Below are 15820 nucleotides of genomic sequence, written 5' to 3'. Positions count from 1 at the left end.
CACTTTGTGTATATTTTGGGACTTAATTTTTGTGGAAAAAGAGGAATTATATGAAAACTGTGGGTACTATATTTTTTATAGGGTGGTGGCAATTTTCAAGCATTTTATATTGTTATTATTGTAATGTTCTTTCAGTACATATTTACTGAGTGCCTACTATCTACCAGGCACAAATACAATATTATTGGCTTATGTATGCAGTATTATGTTTTATTACATTTTAAGTACTGTAAATGTCATTGTCTAATGTACATTGTAAAATCATGAGCTTGGTTGAACCACACAGATTGAGTGTAATTCAAGGTGAGAATAGAAGTCACAGAAATGGATGACTTCTTGCCCTAGTAAGCCTAACTTCCCTCCAGGGTTAAGCAGAGATTTTTACCTGAAACTGTACCATTGCTTGGTTTATTCCTGTTCTCTATCCTGATTCTCCCTCTCCCTTACTGGCTTCTCCTGACAGCACCTAAATCATTTGCTCACAAATTCTCACTTCAGGGTTTGTTTCTGAAGGTTCTGATTGTGTTAGTTTGGGTCTACCAATAAGCAGACACCAACAAGAATTTGTTATGGAGGGAGCAGGAGCGGGCAGAAAGCTGATGGACCACAACACAGGACTGATACCTGTGGGAGGAGAGAAGAAAGGAAGGAGGGCTAGGTAGGAAGTTTCTGAGTGAAACACAGCTCCAGGAAAGGTATGACTCTGCCAATGAGGAGTCCTCAGGTGAAACTTCTTGTCAGAAGACTCTTGCAGTTTGCCAGAATGAGCCTGAACTAGGACTTCTGCCATGCTCAGTCATTGACTAGAAATAGCCCTCGGAAAGCCTGGCCTCCGTGCCAATGTAGTGGATCCAGAGGTTAACAGCTAGGGCTGTCAGTCATTTTTGCTCCCTACAAGCAAAAATATCTGGGTGGAGCATTTTCAGGGCTGCTACAGTATCCTAGGGTATTCATATAATAACATTTTATTCATTCACTTTTGGAAAATATTTTCATTTGTTTATTCTCAAAAATATATATGAACCTGGCACTGTGAGCAGACGAGTTCTTGCCCTCATGGAGTTTTGTTTTTGTTTTTGTTTTTGTTTTTTTTCAACGTTTTTTATTTATTTTTGGGACAGAGAGAGACAGAGCATGAACGGGGGAGGGGCAGAGAGAGAGGGAGACACAGAATCAGAAACAGGCTCCAGGCTCTGAGCCATCAGCCCAGAGCCCGACGCGGGGCTCGAACCCACGGACCGCGAGATCGTGACCTGGCTGAAGTCGGACGCTTAACCGACTGCGCCACCCAGGCGCCCCAACATGGAGTTTTTATATAACAGAATTTCATTGTGTGATAAATGCTGTGCAGGAAATAATAATATCTATTGAGTGCTGTTGTGTTCTTGAATTCTAAGTGCTTTACATGTATAAGCTCCTTAATCATCCCAGCAAACTTATAAAATTGACTCTTGGGGTGCCTGGGTGGCTCAGTTGGTAAAGCATCCTACTTCGGCTCAGGTCATGATCTTGCAGCTTGTGAGTTCGAGCCATGTGTCAGGCTCTTTGCTGTCAGCTTGGAGACTGGAGTCTGCTTCTGATTCTGTCTCCCTATCTCTCTGCTCCTACCCTGTTCATGCTCTGTCTGTCTTTCTCTCTCAAAAATAAATAAACATTAAAAAAAATAAAAAAAGTTTACTCTTTATTATTCCCAGTTTGCAGGTGTAGAACTTGAACAGTGCTGAAGTAACCTAGCCCTAAGGTCACTTGAAATCAGAGTGAGAGACTCAGGGAGACTGCTAGGGCAGTATGTAAATAGAGTTGTCAAGGAAAGACTTCTCTGAGGGAGTGATATTTAAGCTAAAACTTACAGGATGGAAAGGGATTCGTTGTGTATTTGTGAGGGTGGGATTTGGCAGGGGAAGGTAATAAAGAACATCCCAGGTAGAACGAATAGCATGTACAATGGCTTGTGTTAGGAAGGACATCAGCATATTTGAGAACTGAAAGAAGGCTTCATGAGCAAGATAGAAAGCAGCAGACAATGAGGTTGGACAAATGGACAGAGCCAGATTGTTCAGGACCTTGTCCTTCATTGGGGTTTCATTCTCCTCTATGGTATGCTATAGCTCTCTGGAATCTCACTGAGCACACAAAAGTTTGTTTTAAACATTCTCTATTTTTTGCATAAACTGTTTCTGAGGAGAGTCATTTGCTTTTATTGGCCACCTTGCTTCCACTCTGGAGAGCTTCTGCTCTCCATGTTACTGGAGATTTTTCATTATGTATTCATGTTTATAAATGGAGGTCAAGATTGCTCAGTCCTAAGAGCTATTGCAGGGGTTATTCAGCACATTTCCCACTCCTCACTTGGCATTCCCACCCCACTTCATCCCATTCTTGTAACAGACAAAACAGTGGTGGGCATATGACTGGGCCTAGCTATCAGTAAGTTTTTGAAATTTTTCTTCTGTGTCTGGAAAATATGACTGCTATTAGAGTTCTTTTTTTATAAACAATAGAAATCTTCTCTGGTTAGTGTTTTGTAAAGCAAGCTATTTGGAGGGTATTCGGAAGCTTATACGACAAAGGCTAGAGATAAAGCTTGGGCAGGCTTCATGGGAAGCAAGACATAGCATCAGTCTTAAGATGCCCCTGATAACATAATCTCCAATGGCTTGTCTCTGTTCCTGGTTTCTGATCTCTGTGGACATTTGTCATCACATCACTGAACACTCATCACCACACCATGCTGCTGCAGCTATCCTTGCATCATCTCCAGCCCTAAAATTTTGCACCTCTTCCTCTAGGTATGAGATCATGGCTGGGAGTATCTGATTGGCTATCCTTAGGACTTGTGTTCATGCTGTAGCTTCCAGAGTACAGGAAAAGTGATAACCATCCCTTCTTGCTTTCAGCTTCTGTAATGAGCCCCGTTTGGGATTTTCCTTCAGTTGGAAAGGGTCTTTGGATGCCGAGCAGTCAGTAAGAAAATATCCATTGGCCAAACTGGCTGCCCAGTACAATTCTCTGTTGTCTCAGGGGCTGTGATGAATTTTGACCTAACGTTGCCATCTTCCCCATCACTTGGATTAAGCCCATCTACAGAAAGAGAAAATGAGCCCAACACACAGAAACAGTGTTGAACGATGGGCTATAGACAATGAAAAGAGGAGGAGAAATATATTAATTAGGTGGGGAGGAGAGATGCAGGGGGAGAGAGCAATGGGAGAGTGTTGGGAAGAGTTAACTGCAGAGAAGTTGGAGCACTAGGCTTTTTCATGTGAGGTGACTACTTCAGGGCATCTTCTAAAACAAACCATTCCCTTTTATAATAACTTAATGCTCTTTGGAGTTGGATTTCTTTTGTTTGGCATCAAAGAGTCCCAATTAATGCAGGAGCTGAGGTAGGTTTAATTTCCTTTTCATTTCTGAATCCCACAAAGTGGAGATGGGGCTACCCCATTGTGATGTTCTGAATGGGGTAGATTGACTTTTAAATGATCCAGTGCACTGGAGATTATGGTCTAGCAGGTGTGTACCTGTATTACCTCCTGTGAGCCAGGTGAAGTCTAATTGGATTTTGCTTCTGAGCAGTGATAGATCTTTTTCTCAATGCACAGGAAAGTAGCAGGAATGCCTCCTCTTGGGTAAGGCATGACTTGAATGACTGTAGACATGAATATGAGCCTATCATTACATGACCAGTAAATGATCTGATAAATACGATTCCTTTTCTATGGTAATAGTGACATTAAGACCTCAATTTATGTCAACAAAGCTTGGGAAGTTTTGGAGCAAAATGGAAGAAGAGTGTTTTAGTTTGGATTACCACCCTCCCCCCTCCCCCCCAGTAAATTAAAGACTTAATTTATTTGAAAAGTGATCCAAGGAAGCAGTGGAAGTAGGGAGAATGAAACAGAGGAGGAAAAGCCTTTACAAAGGTACCTTATAGTACCGGTCACTGCTATGAGTGAATGGAGCTCAATGGCACTGGAATCTTTTGAGAAGCTGTATATAATGTGCCTCAAAAGTGCCTGCCCAAAGAAAGGGGAGGAAAGCATTTATGCATTGACTTTGAATCCCTATTCATCAAAAGCTGACTTATGGGAGATCATTGTTGTGCATGCAGGAGCACATAGAGAGTTCCCATGGGATTTTGCAATAGCACAATATTAGAGAAGCCTTGGGGCAAAAAAAACCCAGGTGTATGATGCAACTGAGGTGAATCTGGCTGTGTGGAGCTGGCTGTCAACAGTGGCTAGAATAAAAAGTGGGCCCAAGGGATGTGAGGCAGGGCCAAGGGATGTCTAATATAAGGGGAGGAAATGTGCTGAATTCTTAATCATACATAAGGGGAACCAAAATAAACTCTTTAGTGGCGTCTTAGGTAAGCACAAAAAGTATAGATTAAAGCATATAGATTTTAAAAACATAAGTGATAAACATCAATAGAATCTAAAATAATATGTATACCCCCAAGATCACTGTAGATAATAAGAAAAAAATAAGTTCATATAACAAGAGTTAGAAGACAGGAAAACTGCAAAATCTCTTTCTCTCTCTCTCTCTCTCTCTCTCTCTCTCGTGTGTGCGTGTGTGTGTGTGTGTGTGTTTAGATGGAGAAAGAGGGCATATGTATATCTAGTAAATTAAAGATTATGATTGTAGAAACAAAAGCAGACACACATCAAAGGAGGGATGGATCTAGCCTGAAGTTTATACAATTTGGGAGGGGTTGTCTTTAAGAAGAATAACAAAATTGTAAATACAAAATAAGATATGAAGTGAATATTTATTTGGAATGAGAAAAGAAAGGCAATCCATTACAAATGTCACAAGCATCGTGAAATTCAAAGTAATGTTAACTCTCTGATATCCCTCCATAATGCTTTCTCCTACATTTTTGACTGCATATTCTCTGATTACCTTGTCATAATACAGTATTTATATAATATTTTTATTAAAAAGAATAGAAAGCTAACTCAGCCTTTTACTTAGCATAGTGGATATTTGTTAATATTGGTAGTTTAGAGATTTTTCAGCCACACAACCCCTTATTGGGTATACCACATCTGTGATTTCCTCTGCAATTTCTTGCGCAGGTGATGTTTATTGCTCTAAGAACTTCAGTTCTTTAATTTCTCTTGGTATTAAGTCTATGTAATAGTTTATGTAAGAAAAAAAAGAAAAAAAAAGTTTATGTAAGGTAGGAAAATTAGTGGAAAGTTGGTGAGAGGTATTCAGGAGCTGTCTATAGTATTTTTGCAACTTTTCTATAAATCTAAAGTTATTCCAAAATAGAATTTTTATTAAAAAATGTTAATAGACTATCAAATAAAGATCATGTCATTCTGGATCAAAAAAAGCAAGACTCAACTATATGCTGATGGTAAGAATACACTTTAAAAATAAGATCAGATAGATTTAAAGTAAAAGGATGGAAAAATACTTGTACAATCACTAATGATGAAAAATATAGCCTTACTATATTAATTTTGTAAAATTGGAGAAATGAAAAAAAGTATTACTAGAAATAAAGAAGTTTCTTTCATAATTAAATGATACTTTCATTATGAAAATAATAATCTTTTTTAAATTTTATTTTATTTTATTTTTTTATTTTTTGAGAGACAGAGACAGAGCATGAGCAGGGGAGGAGCAGAGAGAGAGGGAAACACAGAATCTGAAGCAGGCTCTAAGCTCTGAGCTATCAGCACAGAGCACGAAATGGGGCTCAAACTCACTAATGGGAGATCATGACCTGAACCGAAGTCGGAGGCTCAACTAACTGAGCCACCCAGGCGCCCCTGGAAAATCATAATCTTTAATGTGTGTGCATCTCAAAACAAAACCTCATAATACATGAAGCAGAAATTGGCAGAGCTAAAAGAATAAATAGAAAAATACATCATCATAGTTGGAGATCTTAATACTATCTATCTCGGTAATTGATAGAATAAGCAGGAAAAAAAATGAGTAAAGCAAAGAATATTTGAATAACACTGCTTTCCAACTTGACACAATTGATACTTGTAAAATGCTACATCCAAGAAATGCAGAATGAATTTTCTCTTCAAGTGCACCTTAGTCATTACCAAAATGGACCATATGCTTAGCCATAAAGCAAGGGCGAAAACTTTGAAAGGGTTAAAATAGAATGTGTTCTCTGACAATAATGGAATTTAAAAATCAATAACAAAAGAGTATCTAGCAAAATCACTAAATATTTGGAAATTAAGAAACAAAATTCTGAATCGTGTACCAATTATGGTATATTTTGGTATTGTGTACCAATAATAACAAAAACACAATTTACTGATATTTATGAATATAGCTAGAGTAATACTTGGAGGAAAATCTATAGCTTGAATATGTTGTGTTATATATTTTATATAGCTTGTAATCATTAGAAAAAAGAAAGAGTTAAAAATCAATGATATAAATTTCCATCTCAAGAAGTGAGCAAAAGAAGGGCAAATTAAACCCTAAGAAAGTAGAAAAGTAAATAATGAATATAAAGGCAACAAAATAGAAAATGAACAGTAGGCAAATGAAGAAAACCAAAGCTGGTTCTATGAAGAGAGAAGTGAAATTGGTTTACCTTTAATAAGATAATCAAGAATGAGAAGAAAACTCAGATTGTCATTATGAGAAATGAAAAAGAGAACATCATTACAGATCCTACAGGCACTAAAAAGATAATAGGGCAGTATTTAAAATTTTTAAGGCAATAAATCTGACAACTTAAAAAAAAATTTTTTTTTAATTTTGGAGACTTTTTGTGAAACACAATTTACCAAAACTGACAAAGAAGAAATCGGACATATGAAAAGTGCTATTTCTGTTAAAGAAATTGGATGTGTAATGAAAACCTTTCCAGAGAGCAAACTCCAAGTCTAGATAGCTCCACTGGTAAATTCTATTATAGAAGTAATAGTAATTTTACATAAGGTTTTTTTTGAGAATAAGCCATGAGTGGACATTTACCAACTTGTTTTAAGAGCCTCGCATAATTCTGATTTCACAATCTTAAAAGTACATTATAAGAAAATAAAATTACAGACTAATGTCCCTATGAACTTAGGTATAAAAGTACCAAAAGAAAAAACTTAGATCCAGCCATATATTAAAAAGTTAGTAGATCATGACCAAGTAAGGTTTATCTCAGGAATAGAAGTTTGGTTTAATATGTTATTCACCATGTTATCAGAATAAAGGAGAAAAATATAAATATAAGCATCTCAATGGATACAGGAGAAGTGATAAAACTCAGCACCCATTCATAATTTTTAAAAAGAAACTCGGAATAAAAAGGACTTTTTCAATCTGGTAAAAAGTATCTTAAAAAATCTTCAGCTAGGGGCGCCTGGGTGGCTCAGTCGGTTAAGCGTCCGACTTCAGCTCAGGTCACGATCTCGCGGTCCGTGAGTTCGAGCCCCACGTCGGGCTCTGGGCTGATGGCTCAGAGCTTGGAGCCTGCTTCAGATTCTGTGTCTCCCTCTCTCTCTGCCCCTCCCCCGTTCATGCTCTGTCTCTCTCTGTCTCAAAAATAAATAAACATTAAAACAATTAAAAAAAAAAATCTTCGGCTAACATAATAAATTTTGAAATCTTTGCCCCTAAAATCTGGAAGAAGATAAGGATATTTATATTCATCACTTAAAAATTTTTTTTTTTAATGTTTATTTTTGACAGAGAGCGGGTGAGCTGGGGAGGGGCAGAGAGAGGGAGACACAGAATTCGAAGCAGGCTCCAGGTTCCAGGCTGTTAGCACAGAGCCTGACGCAGGGCTTGAACCCATGAACCATGAAATCATGACCTGAGCCGAAGTTGAATGTTTAACCAACTGAGCCACCCAGGCACCCCCATATTCATCACTTTTATTCAACATTATAATGACGGTCCTAGGCAATGAATTAACACAAGAAAACAAAAACAAAGAATTCAAAAGTGTCTTTATTTGCAAATGGAATGATTTTTTAATGTAGGAAATGCAAAGGTATAAAAAAAGTATCTAAAAATGAACTATTTGTACTAATAAGTGAATTTAGCAAGATTATAGGATACAAGATCAATCAATCTATAGTTTTATTTCTTTGTGGTAATTCTAGAAATTTGGAAAATAGAGTTTAAAAAATAAATACTGTTTATAATAGCATAAACCACAACAAATACCTATGAGTGATTTTTTTTAAATGTAAAAGAATTTTAAAACAACCCTGAGATAAAGATGACATGAATAAGTGGAAAGGCAAATGATGTTTATGGATTTGAAGATTCAGTATTGAAAAGGTGTAAATTTTTCCCCAGTTGATCTATAGATTCAATAGAATCTTAATTTAAAAAACACCAGCAAACTTTTTATAGAAATTGGCAAGCATATTTTAAAATTTACAAAGACATGCAAAGGACTTAAAATAGCTAAGATGATCTTGAAGAAGAACAAAGGAATTACACTACTAGATTTTCTACAAAGCTATTATAATAACATCATTAAAATAATAAGGGTAAAAAAGTAGACCAAAGGAACAGAAGAGAATCTAAAAATAGACTCAGACACTTGATCACATGGTTTTTGATAAAGGTGTAAATGAAATTCAGTATGGAAAAGGAAGATCTTTTTAATAAATAGTGCTGGAGCAATTGACTATTCACATGGGGTAAGAAAAAAACCTGACTCCTACTTTTCATCATGTACAAAAATGACTTTGAAATTGAGTGAAATAGGGGTGCCTGGGTGGCTTAGTCGGTTGAGTGTCAAACTCTTGATTTTGGCTCAGGTCATGATCTCAGGGTTATGAGATCAAACCCTGTGTTGGGCTCCATGCTGAGTGTGGGGCTTGCTTGGGATTCTCTCTCCTCTCTGCCCTTCCCTTATGTATGCATGTGTTCTCTCTCTCTCTCTCTCTCTCTCTCTCTCTCTCTCTCCAAAAAAAAAAAAAAAAAAAAAAAAGAAATAGTAGAAAAACAGTGAAACTAAGAGTAGGTTTTTAAAAAAGATAAAAATTGGCAGGCTCTTAGCTAGTCAAAAAAAAAAAAGACAAAATCAAATTAATGAAAGAGAAGACGTTGCAATTGATGTCACAGAAATAAAAAGGATCATGAGACTTCTATGAACAATAATATACCACCAAACTTGATAACTCATAAGAAATGAGTAAATTACTAGAAACATACAACTAATCAAGAATGAATCATGAGGAAATAAAGACTGATTAGATCTAACTAGTGAGGAGATTAAATCAGTAATCAGAAACTTCCCAACAGACAAAAATCCCAGGGCCAGATAGTTTTATTGAATTCTACCAAACATGTAAAGAATGAATGCCAAATAATTGAAGAAGAGGAAGCACTTCCAAATGAGGCCAGCATTACCTTGATATCAAAGCCAGAGGAAGAACCACAAGAAGGAAAATTACGGGCTAGTATCCTTGATGAAGATAGGTGCAAAGAATCCTCCACAAAATACTAGCAAACCAAATTCAATAGCATGTTAAAAGGATTATACATTGGGGTGCCTGACTCTTGATTTCGACTTAGGTCATGATCTCCTGGTTTGTTGGTTCGAGACTCATGTTGGGCTAATGCTTGGGATTCTCCTTCTCTCCCTAGCTCTCTTCCCCTCCCTCCTCTCTCTAAATAGATAGATAGATAGATAGATAGATAGATAGATAGATAGATAAAACAAACACCACAACCAAGTGGGATTTATTCCTGGAATACAAGGATAGTTCAACATATGCAAATCAATAAATGTAATAAATTGACCACGTTAATAGAATGAAGTATAACAATCACGTGATGATTTCCATAGATGCAGAAAAAAAATTCAACAGTCAAAAATTAAGTATACTTCATGATAAAAATCTCTCAACAAATTAGGTATAGAAGGAATTTGCCTCAGCATAATAAAGGTCATATATGAAAAGCCCACAGCTAATTATACTCAGTGGCAAAAAGCTGACAACCTTTCTTCTAAGCTCAGGAACAAGACAAGGATGCCTGCTGGTTCACAAACTCCTCAGGAGCTTCCCAGTTGTAATCTGAAACTGCCTCCCCCCCACCCCCCGACCTTGCACACCACACATAGAGGACAGGAAAAGACTGAAGAAAGAGGCAGGCCACTCCAGATCGGTGGGTAGCAGGGTTAATAAGCAAGAGAACTTACATCTGAAGCTTGTTTTGGATGGCAGCAAGAAAAGTTAATCTCTATTCCTGTTCACTGAATCTTCAAAGTTTATATAAAGGCCTTACTTAACTGGGTCCAGTCACATATACTGACCAGATAGTTTTGACTTCACATCACTATCAGGAAGCTATGTCTTTGGGACACGCTCAGGGAGCAGAATCCATATTCCGTGGACAGAGCAGAGGGTGAGAAGCCTCTGATTGCTAGGTCTAGCTCATGGGTCAACTGGCTGTTATGTCCTCTTGATGACCTACCCCGAAACTTCACCCCTTGTGATTGGCTTTTGCAAACCCACATGCCCTCCTTTTCTGCAGTGGGCCCTGAGAAGTTGGCAAGATGTTTCAAGACATTGGAAGTGGCTATCTGGCTGCATTAGAGACAGATGCCACAGCAACAATACAGGCACATGTAAGAGAAAATACAGAATAAGACAATAATTTTCAAAGTCAGTGACAATTTTTTTTCACCAGAAACCCAGTGATCTGCCTGATTTATTAAGTTCCCTAAGCTAGAGGGTCAGATCACAGAGGGCATTTATTTGTGTCCTCATAGGATTTAAATAAAGATGACACGTTAGCAGACTCATCAGGTATGAGCACACAACATTTTGTTTGGATAATGGCACACGTGCCTCTCGTGAGACAGCAATAATCTCCAAGTCTGTTTTGGAGGACAGCTTTTTTCATTAGAGACATTTCAGTGTTCAGTAAGGACAGGCTTTGTTGGCTGTCATCAAGGATTGTTGAGTGAATTTAGAAAGAGCTTCTTTCTATATGTGCCATAACATCCTTCAGGTCAATGGAAGGAACAAAGATGGTGGCCAAATGATCCTAACGGTGGGAAACAAAACGTGCCTACCTGGCAGTGAGGAGAGGGAGTTTGGCGGTTTTAGGAAATTGACCTAGTTGTTCATACCATACATGTTGGCTGGGGGAGATAGTACTGTCAGGTGTGAGGAGATGGACTGGGGGTGGGATATACCAGACCAGGACCCCCACCTTCTCTGCTCTTTCAATGGTGCATGTTCCATTCTAGGAGGAGTGTATTTCAGCAGGTCCAACTTGCAACAAGACAATAGGATCCCAAGGGAGATTGAGTAATTTCTCTTTACCCAAGTGTGTGAAGTTACCCGTTACAGTGGGACGTCCCATTGCAAATTTTAGTAGATAACGCCTTTGACAGTTGTGATGTGGCAGCATAGCATGTTGATCCATGGTGAGAGCCAGGGAAATGACTGTTTCCCATGATTTTCATGCCTTTACGATATTGGGTACATTGGCAGGAGTCCCCAATCTAGCATATGGGACAACAGGCCCTAATGTTGATCATTCAGATGATTAAGCCTGGAACAGTACTTTAGGTCATCTGTCCAAGGTAATTACTTGTTAGTGTTTAATCCACTGCTTTAATATTCTATTTTTTTCTTTTTACCAACCCTATTTGTGGGGAGATGGAACTTCTGTTTAATGTCATATTTTTTTGCCCAGTCTGATACTTGATGACTTTTGAAATATGACTCCTGATCACTGTCTAGTTGATGAGGGTATCCATACATGGTACTCAGCTTCTCTAAACCTCTAGTGATGGAAGCCTGGTTTTCATGGTGACTGGGAAAACCTTGGGTTAGGCCAGATGTGGTATCAACACAAACCAAGATGTATTTAGAATCCTCACTCAGAGGGAGGGAGCCCATATAATCCATTTACCAATCCCTCACCGGCTGGGAAATCTGGTGGATGGCCCTAGAATCTTTTAGCACTTGCCTTGGGTGTTGTTTAGAACACACAGGACATGCTGCTACCACGTTAACCAAGTCACCATACTTCAAGGGCAATTCATCATCCTTGGCAGTATGTCATTCTACCTGAGCTCTGAGGTGGCCACTCTTTCTATGCATCCAATCTGCTGTAACTTCTGAAGGGTCATTTGCTAGGGCTTGTACCCGCACTAGGGCATCAGCTTCTTGATTGCCAGGTAGTGTCAGTGCCTTATGAGCTGGAACATGGAAGACAGTGAGGACCAGGCTCTTGCAGGTGGACCCAAATGCCACCCCACACAAGCTGTTGCTCTATGGGGATATATTAGATTTCTGTTCCTTTCCAGAGCCAGGAACAGCATTCTAGGGGCACTCTGCCTTTCTTTTGTCTCTGTCACAGCGCCTGACCCATATCTCCCAGAATCACAGACACATGTAACTCTAATGGTAGCCCTGCTTGGGAGATGCCCAGGGCTTTAATTGACTATACTAGTATTTTTTTTTTTTTTTTATACTAGTATTTTTGTCTTCTCAAAGGCGGTTTGCTGCTCTGATCCCCACCCCCACATGTGCTCTTTCTTTTCCAGGTAATACAAGGGACAGATACTGTGTCAGATCATGAATAAAATTCTTCCAACCCCCAAAATCTTTACAAAAACTTACACCTTTTTCATAATTTTAGGGGTTAGATAGGCTTGCACCTTACCAATCACAGCTTCTGGGACAATCCAAATCTTACTGAACCAAATGACTCACAAAACCTTATGAGCCTTGAGTTTTCTGGGGGTTCATTGCCCATCCTATCTCTTGTAGATGCTCTAGCAAAGCCTGTAGGGTGTCCCACAGTGGAGGCAAATCTTCACATGTTAGCATTATATCATCAAAGTAATGGCCCATTTTACTGATGTGGGCTAAAGGAGAATGAGGACAGGTGTCAAGCGACCATCCCATGAGATATGGTGGGGCCATGTGAGTAGCTTTGGGGAGAAGCACTTGAAAGGTTTATTATGTGTCCCTCCTACATGAATGCAAATTGATCTTAGTTATTAAAATAAAAGTCTTTTCCAGAAATCTCCTCACAGATGAAGCACTTTTATAAGAACACTTTTTTTTTTTTTTTTTAGGTCAAAGCATCAGAGTAAAACAATAACTGTAAATCACAAAGACTTAAGAAATGACTATGGTTAAAGATCTGATGAGAATTCATTTTAATGTAATTGACAAGGGATTTTGGTTATTGCTGTGGCAGACATTTTAAAATTATGACTGAGAACATTGTACCAGGACATATCAGATTTTTAGGAATTTCATACAAATAAACTTTAGCATCACTTATTTGACAGCACTTTCCATGAGATTTAATGAATACAAAGTCACATAGTTATATAAAAAAACTTAGCTCCTTTAATAGAGAAGACACCATTTTCTTAAAAATTCAAGGCTTGATAAAAGGCAAAACAGAATTTTTTTTCTTGGCAGATTACATTAAGGGTAGAAATGACTTTTACAATTTCTTATTAAGAGCAGACCAATAATCTAAGAAACCTTTGTCCTTTTAGTGAAGACAAAACCAAATTCTAATTTTGCACTAGTGTACTTTTAGTATTAATTTTTTTTTCTTTTTAACCTTGTGGGCAGTGTTTTGGTTATTTCCTGGGGTTTTACATTTCAAAGATATGATAAAATTTACAATCTCAAGGGACAGAGAAGAGAAAGAATGTAAGTTTTCCTCTAAGAGTTTTTTGGTAATTTCAATTTAAAAATTTCCTTTGGGGATCAGTTGGTTTGGGCATTCATCAATTTCCTCATCAATCACCACATCTTCTTTCTTCTCATCACTTCCCTGGGGATTCTCCCTCTTAGCATCCTAATCAGGCTTTATCCAAAGCATATTGTGCCCTCCTAGCTTTGCAAAACACTCATAAAATAAAGTCTCCAACTTATTACCCTGCTCTCCCATTTTGTCTGCCATCCCCAAAGCTAGCAGACCAGTGGACACTTACATGTCCTACTCTAACCTTAGCTGTTCTGACTTTCTAACTTGAGCGTCAGCCTTGAGCTAGGCGTAGTGGCCAGTTTAACTGCCCACAGTAGAGGCCAGCCCACTGTGAAAGCCATGTGTTTCCCTTTTTCACTGCAGTGTGCTATGTGCAGTTTCTCAAACAAGCTCATTAAAGCAGCCAGTATTTTTGGGGTATCCCTGAACCGACATGGTGGTCTGCAAGCATCTGATATGCATGCTACTCCAACCCACAGAGTGGTCAATGGCCAACCTGGGATTTCCCCCATGATGCCTTTTTCCTAGGGTGCATTTTTTTGGTTTCCTGGCTGGCTCACCAATTGTTGGTTCATAAGCTCCTTGGGAGCTTCCCAGGTATAATCTGAAGCTGACTCTCCTATATGGAGGGCAAGGAGAGACCAAAGAAAGAGGCCAGCCAGTTGAGATTGGTAGGTAGTAGGTTTAATAAACAAGGGAACTAAAGTGTGAGGCTTGTCTTTGGTGGCTGCAAGAAGAGTAGATCTCTGCACCTGCCTGCCAAGTCTTAAGTTTATACAGAGGTCTTAACTGGGTTCAGTCATATAAATCATCCAGATGATCTCAACATCACATCACTATCATAAGGCTGTGTCTTTGGGGCAGCCTCTAAGAGTGGAGAAGGCAAGCAGAATACACATTCCATGGACAGGGGAGGGGTGAGAAGCCTCCAAGTACTGGGTCCAGCTCACGGATCAACCAGTGGTCACAGCTTCTCGATGACCACTCCCAACAATGCCTGCTCTCACCATTCCTGTGCAGTGTAGTACTGGAAGTCCTAGCCAGAGCAATAGGAAAGGAAAAGAAATAAAAGATGCCCAAATTGGAGAGGAAGAAGTAAAATTATTTCTGTTGCAAATGACACAATTTTGTATACCGAAAACTCAAAAGACTCGACCATAAAAACTGTTAGCACTAATAAATGATTTTAGTAAAGTTGCAAGATACAAAATCAATATACAAAAATCAGTTGTATTTCTATACAGTAGTACTAAACTATCTGAAAAAGAAACTAAGTAAATAATCCCATTTTCAATAAAAGAAAAAGGAATAATATTTCAGAATAAACAACTACAGAGGTGAAAGACTTGTACATTGAAATTATAAAACATTGGTGAGAGAAAATTAAAAAGACACATATGAAGATGCCCATGTTTATGTGTTGGAAGAATTAATATAATATGCATATTACCCAAAGTGATCTGCAGATTCAATATAATACCAATCAAAATTCCAATGTCTTTTTTCACTGAAATAGAAAAAAATCCTAAAATTCAAATGGAACCATGAAAGACCTCAAGTAGCCAAAGCAATCTTGAGCAAGAACAAAACTGAAGGCCTCACACTTACTGATTTTAAAATATATTACAAAGTTCAATCAAAACAATATGGCATTGGCATAAAAAAGCCAAATAGGCCAATTGAACAGAATGGAGAGCCCCAAAATAAACTAGGCATACATGGTCAACTGATCTTTTTTTTTTTTTTTTCATTTTTAATGTTTATTTTTGAAAGAGAGAGAAAGCGAGTGCACAGCTGGGGAGGGGCAGAGAGAGAGGGAGACATAGAATCCGAAGCAGGCTCCAGGCTCTGAGCTGTCAGCACAGAGCCTGATACAGGACTAGAATTCAGGAGCCGTGAGATCCTGACCTGAGCCAAAGTCAGATGCTTAACTGACTGAGCCACCTAGGTGCCCTTGATCTTTAACAGAGATGCCCAAGGTACACAATTGGGAAAGAATGGTCTCTTCCATAAATGATGTTGGGAAAACTGTATATCCATATGCAGAAGAATGAAATTGAACCCTTATCTCACACCATATATACAAACTAAGTCAAAATGGATTAAAGACTTAAAT

This window comes from Felis catus, chromosome D3, assembly GCF_018350175.1.
Source record: "Felis catus isolate Fca126 chromosome D3, F.catus_Fca126_mat1.0, whole genome shotgun sequence".
In the NCBI taxonomy this organism is placed as follows: domain Eukaryota; kingdom Metazoa; phylum Chordata; class Mammalia; order Carnivora; family Felidae; genus Felis; species Felis catus.
Note: the sequence above shows the minus strand (reverse complement) of the source record.